The sequence below is a fragment of the Convolutriloba macropyga genome, chromosome 12, assembly GCF_964194025.1.
Source record: "Convolutriloba macropyga chromosome 12, txConMacr16.3, whole genome shotgun sequence".
NCBI classification, from domain to species: domain Eukaryota; kingdom Metazoa; phylum Xenacoelomorpha; order Acoela; family Convolutidae; genus Convolutriloba; species Convolutriloba macropyga.
The window spans coordinates 40,803,888-40,817,585 of NC_134479.1; the positions used below are offsets into that span (position 1 = coordinate 40,803,888).

The window sequence follows — 13,698 nt, forward strand, 5'->3', positions numbered from 1 at the left end:
TGAGGCCCCCCTAAATAGCCCCCCCCCCCCCCCCCCCGGCTGAAGCAGGCTGTAATAGATTCGAGCTCCCGCTTGTCGTTCGAGAGCAATTACGACGTTAACCGCTTATGTTTGTAAGCTGTACTTCAATCAAGAGCAATTGAAGCATTAAATCGACTTGGAAAATAGAGGGTAAAATTAGTCAGGCCTAAAACCGAAGGGCAACTCCAATTATTTATTTAAATTAGTTCGTAATTAAGCCCTAAAATGCAAAAATAAGGTATTCTTTGAAATGTTTTTGCCACTGTATTGGCCAGATTTTTGGCTCTACTTAGTTTCTCTCCTGTCTAATCTTTTTGCCTTACGTATTCTGTTTTTCGCTTTCGCTTGTTGAATTTTGAAAATCTGTATTTCGATTGTTTTTAAATGTTTAGGTAACGCATCTTTTTTAATTGCTCTCACACGAAGTTTGTAGCAATTATAATAGTCCTGTTAGTCTTTTTTATGCGATTTTTCGCTTGACCAGTTTTTCGTCTGACCCATTTGACTTTTCGTCCTGCAAAACGGAATAAACAGGTAGCACCTAGCGGGCATTAAGCTCTCTTAGAGCCTTTTAGCTCACTAGTCTCCAACTATGCGATTTACAGAAACTGTTTTTTGGAGACTTCTACTTATGGTGTGAAGAACGATTCATAGAGTTTAACTCCTACCCCAATCCCCACCACAGCACATCGTTCAGGCCGTAAGGGCCCCGTACAGCCAAAGACCCCACTGCCACCGTGGACTCCCCCTGCTAGCGTTACTCTGGGAAGTGTTCCGAAAAACAAAAAATGACAATTTTTTTTGCAAGAGTTCAAGATTTTTATAATCAGTTATTTTCTGCTCAATGAAAGGTTTTTCCTGAAACCCTGTAAAAATGAAAAGCTAAACAGAAACAGAATTTGGTTTAACGTTTGGATAGCTACTGAGCACTCAAACTTGAATACAAAAGAAGAATTTCTCCATTTCAAAATGTTGGGTTTAAAATGTCTGTCTAAACTGCGATCAGGAATTACTGCTTATTTTTGGCAGAGCGTCAAAAGATTTTTGCAAAAACTAATTCCCAGCTTTGTTTAAGTACTGATAAAAAGTACCTAATTGAAACCACTGCAACGTTTAGTTTGCATGAATTCACGCAGTTTACTCGTATAAATTTTTACTTCCTAACTTTTCGGGGTATAAACCTTCAGTGGAAGGTAAGAACTGACTGTTCAAAAGCACTGGTGATTGAGACGAGCCGCGTTTTTTGTAGTTTTAACTATTCTCTTCTGTCTATTCTTGAAACTTGCTTTTTTGAGGTTGTCTTCGCATTTTTGTAAGATCCAGGCACCGTAAATTTTGTTTTACGCTTCCACTAGTGAGAAGGTTCTTAATCATGAAAATGAATCTCCACGTTTTTATCTAAGAATATTCTCGCTCTCCAGTTATATTTCACTTGTGTCACGTTTTACATCAAAATCATTTGATTTAGACCAAAAGGAAACCTCTGTTTTTTCAGCCTGATTAACTTGTTTAGTGGTTGCCAGCAATTTACACTCATTGAGATGAGGTTCTCTTTAAAATGCTAGAGATAAAAAAAATAAAAAAATTTTTTGAGATTTAATGCTCGTCGGAGATTTGTTTTAAGTGAATATCTGAAAATGTAATTGCTCTGAATCAAATCTATTATTCCAAAAAATATTTCAAACCTAATTCATTAGGCGTGTTTTTGAAAATTTACTTTTTGTTTGTTTCTGCATTTTTAATCTCATTATTATTAGCTTTGCGAAAGCCATTAGGTGTGATGTTATCATGATGGACCAAATAATCAGAAAGGAAAATGAGTCTCTAACATTTTTTGTGTATGGGACGTTTTTCCCGTAATCAATGAATTTATGCAAGAAAGTGCAAGTTATAGGGCTTGGATAGTTTACTATAAACAAGAAGCTAAGTATGAAAACGAATCAAATTTTATTCAACAATAGTCATTAGAAATCAGTTACATTTATAATTTTGATACATTGTAATTGATTTTAAATTTAAAAATTTCTCTAACATATGCTTGAAAATCTATTATAAATATGAAGGGATCGAATCATCAAAAAGCGTAGGATACATGTGGCTTCGGCTTCAGCGAAAATTATTTAACCCTGCGTTCGATAAGAGATAAAGGATGATTTCTGTTAGCACAAACCGATACACAAAGTGTATTTATAATCACACAGCGGCTTTATTTGTTGGATGAAACAAACTAAACATAAACGGTACGTAAAAATTGTTTTTTTTACAGTTAAGTATTTTTTACAAACTAATTTTGAGGAGCATCTTGGACTGTTTTTTATAATAACATGTATATATTATTTTAAGAGATTAAATAAAATTTCAGCGCTTTCATTTTTCTGTAAACTCTTACTGATCATTACTTGTGAAATCATCAAGGTTGGTTTATTCTACTTCAAATTTGTCAAGCTGTACGCTTCCAGATAGTCAGCTAAGTTAATCAACTAAGATTTCCTGTAGGGCAGAAAAACACTGCAAAACAAGTTTGAAATTTCTGATGTTTTTTTTTTCAAAAGTATCGCTTCAAAAAAATCATCAAGGAATCATCTGAGGTTAAAACAATGTGGAAAAATTGATTCTCTTTGAAAATACCAACGAAATAATTTCTAAGTGCTCTGTGATCTACTCGATTTTATTAAATTGACTTGAAAAACTATCGCTTTTTTTTCAGCTCGAACTTATCCAATGACAATTTAACGAAATATGGATCTCGGGAAGAGAAACCATGTGAAAAAAAAACATTGTTAAGGCAATTGAAATATTAACAGTCAGCTCGCTATCGTGTATTAAATCAGTAGTATGATACATTGAGGCAGCTGAGCATAAATAGTTCTAACTGTTGGTCTTTTTGTTGCGTTATCAAACAAGTTCTCTACAATTTTTCAATGTATTTACGGTAATAAGAGTTACATTACCGAAGTCTTCTGCATGTCGTTGTATTTTGAACATTTACACATTTCATATCATTCCTATTTTTGACACATCTGTTATATTTCATAGGGCACGAAAGCGAAACAGTGTTCCGAATGAAAATTAGGTCATAGAAAAAACTAATTTATTTTCTAAAAAAATATTTTGTTTGGATCATGATTTAATATAGTTCTCGCAGTTTGTCCAATAATAGCTTAAACATGGGTTTCAAATGTTTTTAGTTGAACCTTTCTTTTGATAGACAATTAATTATCGATTGCAGTCTAATTATCATTTGAACTCATTTCTCCTCAGGCAACTGTCTCTGAGGGAAGAATTTGAAACTGGTTTTCTGAAAATCCCACACAATTGTTTCTTAATTTTGCTTTTTTGAGGCCCTCCATTAGCTTGGAATTATCTTTTTGTTGGGGTCGCGCCTGAAATAATCTGAACACTCCTCAAGGAAGCATATTATCGGTGAACAGACAAAACAGTCCCAGACAAAACAGTCCCGGACAAAACAGTCCCGAATTGCAAAATTTTCCCAGACAAAACAGTCGCAGACAAAATAGTCCCAAAAAAGCAGACAAAGCAGTCCCAGAGAAAACAGTCCCAGACAAAATAGTCCCAAAAAAGCAGACAAAACAGTCCCAGACAAAACAGTCCCTACTGAACATAGAGTTAAACACATGCACGTCAATTAACAGAGGAACCACTGAAATTATTCATATAATTGCGCTTCATTGAACAAATATTAAGCTGATTACAACTTAGTTTTAGCCAAAATATGTATTTGAAACGACTTTTTGGTCTAATCCTCGTTCATACCAATTAAAAAGAAAACTTTCAGAAAATTAACTCAGAGATTATGGTTGTTGATTGTTTCTAGATTATATTTAACAATTGTTTCGATATTTATTCGGGACTGTTTTGTCTGCTTTTATTGTACTATTTTGTTGTACTTTTATTGTACTAACTCCTTTTTATCCGATCAAAGGACAGAAAAATTTTCAAGAGAACGAGCTTTTGAGTATAGGAAAAATAGTTTGAACATTTCCAAAAGGGAATAACTGAACATATAAAGGGAAAAAATAATTGGTTTCAGAAAAAATCAAAATCCTGTCAAATAAATATATTCAATGGAGAACTGAAGCAAGATGAAGATATTTAAACCAAGTAAGTTCTTCATAATAACACGTAATAACACTAGTTATTCAAACCGAAGATGATGCTGAGAGGGAATTGCTTAAACTCAACCAGCTAGGAAGAAACAAAAATGGAAATCTGAGGTAAGCGGTATTGCAACTACGCTATGTTTCAACAAGATCTTTTGGAACTTGACATAGATGACGAACAGAATGCTGGAGTAAATTGCGAAGGTTCGATTGCTTCCCGTGCTAAGTCTTATAGGAACATCCACGAAACGTTAGATAAAGCTGGAAAGTGAGAGCGGGACTTTGAGGTTCCGTACCACTGCGTTAGCCTTGTGATGAACTGGAATTCTATGATCAACTTCTGAATTGGATCTTTTCCAAAAGCCAGATCTGGTTTCACAAAAAACATTTCAGTCAAGATTGCTGCACACAGCAAAACTCCTGGAAGCTCGGGACAGCGAAATAGAATAGAGAAGTTCAAAACGACGTGGCTGCGCCGCATTGAAGAAAATCATCCTAACTGTCCCGTGTAGGGAAAAAATGCGTATCAAATAAGGATCCCGATTTAGGACTGTCGGCGCTTCATCAACATACCAAGGCAAGAAATACCTCTAACTTTGATGTCAACCACTTTAACTCTTAACTTTAACTCGAAGCCACTAATCCTGTACAAGGATATTAGACGAACCTCAACCTCATTAAGAATTCTATTGGCTACCTGAATCTGAACAGGTTTTCACACTAACTCTTCGTCGGAGCTACGCAAGTTGTAGCTTGATGAGCAGTAGTGAAAAAAGGGGGGGTCTACCGCACAGTTTTAGGATCCCTCCCATCCAGTCTCCAACCTAAGTCAAAATTTCACTTTAACAACTCTAGATTAATGCCTAAACCACTGCACTACAATAATCAACTGCTGAAAGGTTCAAACGCAATATAATACAGAAATGTTACTGTTGTTAACACATTATATAGTGAATATTTCACCTGAAAATAAAATCATAAAACAAAGTCAACTTGGTTCAGTTGGTTAACCTCGCAACCCCAACTGAATCAGGTTAACTTTTCAAGCCCCATAGTTTCCACTAGATTCCAACTAAAACTGAGAAAATTCCACTGAGACGGAGCAGGTCTTGGAATTTTCCCGTTATCTTTCTTTCGATAATTTTTTTTATCAAAAGCAAATAAAACCCGCCTATAAAACAGGTCTTTTTCCCTACAAGAGCAACACAACAAAATTGTTGAGTAACCCACCGAGTAGCTTTCGTTTCATTATATACAGTGCCCAAATTCCCCTGCCTGCTCAGCAAACTGTTGAGTCTCTATCGGGCAAGAGACGTAAAACAGAACATCCCCAGTTAACCTTGACCTCTCAGCGACAACCGAAAGGCCTAGCTCATTGGATTGACCAATTCACCGATTGGCAGTTTGCAGTCGTCAACCATGAGCCCAACAAAATTGAGTCAAGTGCATCCTACAGATGGTGTGTTGACATCTCCACGGAGCACCAGCACATCATTGTCCAATCAAACGACAATCCTAAACACATGGAGAAAACTATCAAGTCCTTTTTTCGACATGAAAGCAAAGTACTCAACGAAATCAGAGCACGAGTGTTTGTGCCCCAAAGCGCCTTTCAGACATTTAATCAACAATTCTTGCGATTCAACGTATCAGAGATTTCAAAACGAGGAGACATCTTCGAAGAGTTCATACGAAACACTGATTCTTTAGTTGAAGACATTACAAAGCGAAGCCAGCAAATGGATTTGGTGTGGGAAATTGAGAGATCTACTCCAGCTCGCAGAACCGAAATCAATACATTAACCGAGTACCAGAAGCGATTAATTGCAAAAATTGAAAGCCTCGAGAGCACTGACTCCCCATTCAAGGATACCATTGAGGCATTTGTAAACATTCTGGCAGCCGGTTGGGGATATTTATACCGAACTGATCATTCAATGTTTATTGAAGTTCATTGTGGACTCACAAATGCACAATGTTCATGTTGGGTATGCTGCGATGCAGCACCGAAGGATGAAGAAATTATGGAAAAAAAACCAATGACTCATCAAAGTAAACAAAAAAATGATAACACGAGATAAAAACTATTACATAACTTGATCATTATTTATTTCATATCCTTTTAAATCAGTCGCATGTTCCAATCTGCTGACATTAATCAAGTTTTGTGTAATTTCAAGCTTGTCTCTCGATCTTTTGCACAAAACGAAAAGTCGAAAAATGGTTTTATTGCAGTTTGCATGCTCATAGATCCGAAAGTAGATGTGAATGCAGTTGACAAATTAGCTCCATATGGTGGACTTATAGGCCCAGGAGACAGTGCACTACATGAGTATTTGAAAGATTTGAAAGTTCTTCGAGTGCATGCAATTTTTCACGATGCCTATGGTTTTATGAAAGAAACGTACAAAACCGGTCCTGGTTATATGTACATGATTTCAAATTTTCCAAGCCATTTTCTATTAGTTCACATTAGCGGCATTATTTATTGGACCGCCTTCAAAGTGCTCTGGTCAGACACTTTCCAGAAGATGCCATTTTGATATGACAATTTATGACCCAAACCTAATCACTTTGCATATTTCAAAATTAGCTGCTATTCAAGTTATTCAAAACACCAACAGCTTAAGTATTGTATTGAGGAAACAATGTTGGAAAAAATTGAATAAAAAATTCATACTAGTTCAAACAGAAATAGATTTGACTTTAAATGAGCTGCAATTAGTTTCCGAAGCGGCCAAATTAGCTCTCTACTTTTTTTCTGCTTCTGAAGAGGCTAACAAAGCCACCAAAAGTGCCCGGCCGCAATACAAACTAATAATGGCAGATTCAACGGACTGTGCGATCGAATTAGCAAACAAAATTGTTTTTTACAAAGAAGATCAGGAACGACCCCCTTGGAAGATTGGATGCAGTGTTGAAAGATCATTAGTATTCTGTCTTATACATTTATTTGTGCTCATTGGTTCAATTGTATCATGTATCCTTTATTTGTTTGTTTTTAATAATGATAGTGACAACAAACCTCATATCTAGTCTGTCCTGGCCTTTTGCTTGGGCTGTATAATCCCAACACCAAAATGATTAAACGAATCTCAACTGAGCAACATTTGTTGGTGATGGTGGCAGGACCCAGTGGTTCCGGCAAATCAAAATTAGTTGCTGATCTATTAGTTGATGAAAAAATATTTCAACCAAGTTTTGATACAAATTTGTATATTTACCAGCATTGGCAGCCATTATATGATGAACTGCGATCAAAAAGTGATAAAATCACCATTGTTCAGGGATTGAATTGAAAACAACTTAAGTCCCGCGGAAGCACAAAAAGGCAGCTTTAAATTTTTGATGATATTTATAATGAAGCATGCAATCAAGCAGAGTTTCTTCAGCGTGTTGTCTTAGGTAGACATCAAAACCAACACGCTATTATTTTGAAACACAAATTGTATCAAAAAGGTCAAATTGCAAAAACAATAGATTTAAATGTCACTCAAATGCTGTTGATGAAAATAAACGCCCGCGACATTGTTTAAATGGATTGCTTAGGAGGGCAGTTGGGTGGTCGTTCTCTCTTACTAGCAGCATACAAATCAGCAACCTCAAAACCATTTGGTCACCTATTGATTGATTTAGATCCTCGATGTGATGAGAAGCTGCGTTTATGTTCACAGATCAACAACGACTTTGCCATTTTTTTTTGCTCGAACACAACGCAGAACATAATTAAAGTTGATCAATCGTTGACAACATCTAAGTACTTTAAATCTCTTTATAACTCTTAAACCATTACTGCAAAAATTTTTTGTCCTCCACTGTTCCGAGACGTTTGTTAAATTCATTCTTGACTGCATATTTAACATCATTAAAGGAACAGTTTCTCTAAATTTTGACAACCAAGCAATCAATAAATTTAAAACCTTCGAAAGAATTATTTCCCTATTGTGTGACAGACGTGTAAAAATCAACAGCAAGCGGAAACTGCTGTCAACAGACAAAGGGATCAGACTACTAAAAATGATTACCGACCCGATTCAAAAATACTTCAAGTCTACAATATGACACAGTCAGCCGCCGACGAATTCATACTAATTTCAGTGGATAATTACAAACAACTTACTACCGCCGCAATTTCTCAACCGTCCAGAGAAGAAAGTACAAAACAAGCAATTCTACAGAACAAAAATCTAGGCGAAAACGAGACTTTGGCTCAATTGAGCATCGCATCAGCATTGAACTCAAACACAGTAGATACGGAATCAGAGAGAGAAGACGAGAAGAGAAAATCGTCCCAAGAAGCTTCGCAATTAACTACAGAACAAGTTGAGTGTGTTATTGATGAGCTACCAAAATCAGTCTTGAGCGGAGGAAACATTGAACGCAGCAAGGCAATAACCAAACTTTTAAATGAGTCAAGACAGATAAGCATAGAGGGTAACACTGGGAAGCTGCATGGTAACTTCGACGGAGCGCTTCAACATCAGACTTAATCGAATTTTTGATAAACCTGCAGCTTCCGACGAAGAAAATATCCTCGGCAGATCTCCATATTCTTAAGGAACTGAAAATAGGTAGTCACCTTGTCGGAATCAAGAGCGCAAAACAAGCGGCCTCGTGCGCATCCCAACAACATTCTAACACCAGAGGTCAGCAGCTCCCATGTCTTTCGATGTTTTAAATAACTTCAAAAAAACTTTTGCCAATACAACTATTGTAAGGTCTCTGCTTTTACAGGCCGGAATTGAAAGGCACCTAGGACCTTCTAAAAAGAAACGAAAATGCGGATCATGCAAAAAGTTTTTTTGGGAAAGTTAAAGATCAAAGCCTCCATTCTATTGCACAATATATGGTTGGGTACACTTTCAATGCAGCGGACTTGCAAATGCCCCTGATTATGTTAAAATCACATTCACTTGCACTAAATGCAAAAGCGAGAGAAGAGTATCGTCGGCGCTTACAGAAAACCCCGATTATAGAAAAGCTCAGAAATTTTACACACGTATTGTGTTTCCCATTTCATACGGCAGCGTTGATCGCTTGGCCAAGGAGACAGGCATCCGAAGGTCAACAGTTGAAAAATACCTTGCAACAAATTCCACTTTTACAAAATTTAAACAAGCCAGGCAGCCCTTTCTGCGTCTCAAAGTGCAGTCATACAGAATAAACGAAATCTGGTCTATAGATCTAGCAGATTTGCAGGCAGTCAATTGCCAGCGAAAATAAAACGTTAGATATTTGCTTGTAGCTGTGGACACATTGAGTCGCTATCTGAGAGTTGAACCAATGAGGAATAAAAACGCATCAGCAACAGAAAAAGCTTTCGAGAGAATGCTGAAATTGGGAAAGAAGAAAATATTTCCTGAAAGGGTATGGGTTGACGACGGAAAAGAATTTCTTGGAGCATTCAAAAACTTTTGTGAAGCAAACAAAAATATTGTTTATCAGATTCACAACGAGAAGAAGAGCGCATTCGCAGAGCGAAGCATTCGATCTCTAAAGTCTCTCATATACAAGTACATGAACGAAAGTCATACCACAAAGTACGGTGACCAACTTCCGAATTTTGTTAAAGTTATAAACGGACGTGTGAATCGAGTAACCGGTCTAGCACCGAATTATGTAATAAACAAACACACCAGTTATCTTGTTTCATTGAACCTAAACGGTAGGCTCCAGAAACCAAAATTTAAAACAGGCAATACAGTACGCATTCGAAGGAAAATTGAGACCTTCCATCGTGGATACAAAATACAGTTCAGCCACAAAGTTTTTCGCATAACAGAAGTTTTAACATTAGAACCCCCTACCTATAGAATTGTATCTAATGACTCAAATGAAGAGATAAGCGGAGGCTTTTATGAGTCTGAGCTTAGAAAAATGAAATCACCTGCAAGCACTTTTAGCGTGAACCTTATTTCCAATTCCTCAACTGAAACTTTTCTCAACAATACCCTTGCAACATTTTCGAATCTGCTACCAAGAGTCATAAATCTGAACAAATCGAAAGGTTTGCGGCAAGTTGCCCTGCTGGAAATATCATGGCCATCGAATGTCGAAAATGTCACAAGTGGTATTGTTGAAATAAACTGTGCTCAAAACGAAGAGACTGAAACTGATGAAGAAGAAGATGAGGAAGACGCAGCAAAAGCGGGTGAACTTGAAGCTCCAATTCAACCAGCGATAAACAAGGAAGTATTCGTACCAATTTCACGAAGAAAACGAAAACCAATATGGACAAGAGTTGATGATGAGGAGCCCCCACCGAAAAAAAATTAGCATTCCCCAAGGAATTTATCGATCAGCAGATCAAGTCCTGGAAAAGATATGCGAAGGAGTCTACAATTTCAGAAAACAACAGACATGGCCTATCGAGTGGTCAGTCAGTAGACATAGCCAACTGTTACGTATACGACCAGCAGCAGCAAATAGGGATAGAAGCAACGAAAAGAATCAGGATGAGGAAGTCGGCTTGATAACGGCGGATACAAACACAAGCGAGGATGAAAGTGTGAGCAACGATAATGACAAAACAATCAGGTTGGTTTCGTTGGATTTGAAAAACAATAGGCGTTGAAGACCTCCCGCCAAATTCAATTCCAATATTTCCTGTAGACATAGCTGGAGGACGCCACACAATGTTTGTTTAATGTGATCTCATCCAAGACGAAATTTTAGGCGACACGTTTACCGTACTTTTAAGGACAGTCGCTCTCATAGCAAACACAGAAGACAAGAAAACAGGAAAGGGAGCATCATCAGCTACCAGTCTTTTTCAAACCTGCAATGGAATAAAATTGTCACGTCTTCTTTTCAATCAATATCAATTACCCTCAAAGACGAAACAGGCCAGCTAATGCCATTTTCATCAGTCGGCCGAACATGCTCAATGTTCAATGACTACCTTTCCTTCACTGTATCTATTAAGTAGCAAAGTCAATCAAATGTTAAACAATGGAAAATCAAACAGTTGAAAAAAATTGAAACATTTGAACTCTTGTTCAATCAGTCAATCAATCAGTCAGTCAATCAATCAATCAATCAATCAATCAATCAATCAATCAATCAATCAATCAATCGATCAATCAATCAATCAATCAATCAATCAATCAATCAACCAATTAATCATACTTCAAATTATTAACCTGCTCAGCCACAAACTAATTCATTTATCCATTCATTCAATCAATCAAACAGTTAGTCAACCAGTCAGTCAGAGCAGCAAGCAATAATATCACTTCAGATGGACGCTCACTATGATGCTCAAATTGTTATTCAAACAATCGGCGGCGGCGGCGGCAACCCCCAAGCAGCCCATGGAGGACCAGCTCGTCAGTTTGGATCAGGAGCCGCAGGGCTTGGAGCACTTGCGGTACGAGTTGGGAAATGTGCTCTACCATTGTTGAAAAAGTATGCTTTGCCATTGGCCGAAAAATTGGGAAAAAACGTAGTGACAGCAGCAATACCAGAAATTGGACAGGTCATTGCAGGAAAAAAGAAAATTAAAACAGCTGCCAAGGATTCAGTGAAAAGGTCAATCTCTGAAAGTCTCGTTGCCCAACCGACCAATAAGCCGGCCGGGGCGGCGCGCCGGGTTCGCGGACCGCAGCGGGTCAACCGGCGCAAAAAGCACGACCCGTTCCGTCCGAGCGCGTGGCCCTCCGCGGTTGGGACAGGTGAAAAAACGTCATGACGGAAAATCGTTATCAGCACCAGAAGGAACAAAGACCGCTGGCAGCAGAAAACGGAAGAACGCAGCTTCAAGCGTCACTTCTACAAAAAAGCCAACGAAACGCAGTCGGTCCGAAATTTTTTCAAATATCAAATACTATTAGCAAGCTAGATAGCTAGCTAGCTCATCGTCAACCAACCAAACAGCCAACCAACCAACATCATCGATAGTTTTTGTAGTATTAGTAGTAGTAATGGAAGTTGTATTATCATAAGCAGTTATCCTCATCCAACCACGCCAGCAAAATGACGATAGAGTCCAATTCAAATTTGGAATTCAAAAGCCTGGCAGACGACATTGCAAACCCGGTTAGACGCGCAGCTTTAGATTTTTTCGAAAAACCGAGCGTATTGATCAATTACGAGAGTGGCCATGACCAAGAAGTCTTCCCCCAAACCGGCCCAAGGGGACCAACACTAGACTTTGTAATCAGTGGCGACCAGAGAAACTGCATTGACATGAATATATTTATTTAGCTGTTCATGCAGCAATTTACAAGCCAAATAGACAGCAAAAATTGACTACAGTGACGATGAACCTGTTGTTTTTAGCAACAGCACTCTTCAGAGCTTGTTCTTTCGAATTGAAACTTATCTAAACGGGATTTTGGTTGCCGACAGTAACAATACATAATATCACCGAGGATTTCTAGAGACAGAGCTAACAACAAACAGTGACAGTAAGGACTCGTGGACTATTTGTCAAGGTTACGAATTCGATTCAACTATAGCAGACGGAGACAAAGGCAGATGGTTTACGGATAGGTTGAAAAAAACAATAAATAAAAACTACTTTTTCTTATGTGAAAAATTATTTATTTCCGAGGTAGAGCTCTGCATTAAACTTTACCGTGCCAGCAACGAGTTCAGCTTAATTGCACAAGACAATAAAATGTACTCAGCAATAATAGAAAAAGCGTCTCTTTTTGTAAGAAAAATAACACTGACGGAGTCAGTACGTCTTTCAATTGAGCGCGCACTCACCAAAGCGCCAATTCGATACCCCTACATTGAATCCCTTTGTAAAAGTTTTATCATTCAGGCCGGGCAAAACTCATTCATTAAGGAATCGATTTTCGGAACAGAACCCATCCGACGCTTGACCCTATGTATGGTCCCTAACGCCCAGTTCAGGGGATCATACAGCACAAACCCCTTTTGACTACCAAAAATTTGACCTCAAGCGTATTGAAATAGTTCGAGGTAACGGGTTGCCAATTGCAGGGACACCAATTGATACAGAAGACAACACTCGTCTGTATTATAACACGATGACAGCATTGGGTTTCAAAAACGGGGGAAACAAAATAAGTCTTGACGGCTTCGAAAACAAATACATGTCCACCTTTGATTTGACCTCCTCGCAGGAAGCATCGAAAAACTTGACCTTGTTCCCCGAAATTACAGGAGCCCCGATTAATTTAAAACTATTATTCTCAAAAGCCCTGCTGGAAGCAGGTGAAATCTTTCTAATCGGAGAGCGATTCAGTCAAGTTTTCATAGATTGTAATCGAAATTTTGCAAAAAATCAAACACTATTACAAGGATAATATCACCATAGAAAAAGCCTGTCAACAATTCAGTAATTTAAAATTCGCGTTTGGAGGAGTGTGGTCAGCTGATAATTTTCCTCGAATTAAACAAAGCGGCAAAATCCGTTTTCAGATAGTCAATACTTCACCCAAAAAACTTCCTGGAACGCATTGTATACTTATTATTTCCTTCCCATTACTTTTCAGAGCAAACGCAAAAAAGCCAGTCCGGTTCACAAACATAGTGATATGGAATAGTCTTGATATATCAATCAGTTATTTTGATCATCTGTACA

At 37.8% G+C, this 13,698-nt stretch overlaps 1 protein-coding gene across 1 annotated transcript in view; it reads right to left on the reverse strand.

The window, feature by feature from the left end:
* Positions 1–13,698, reverse strand: part of LOC142350815 (acetyl-CoA acetyltransferase B, mitochondrial-like) — a 406,383-nt gene that overhangs the window by 331,002 nt on the left and 61,683 nt on the right. The window lies entirely within an intron of this gene.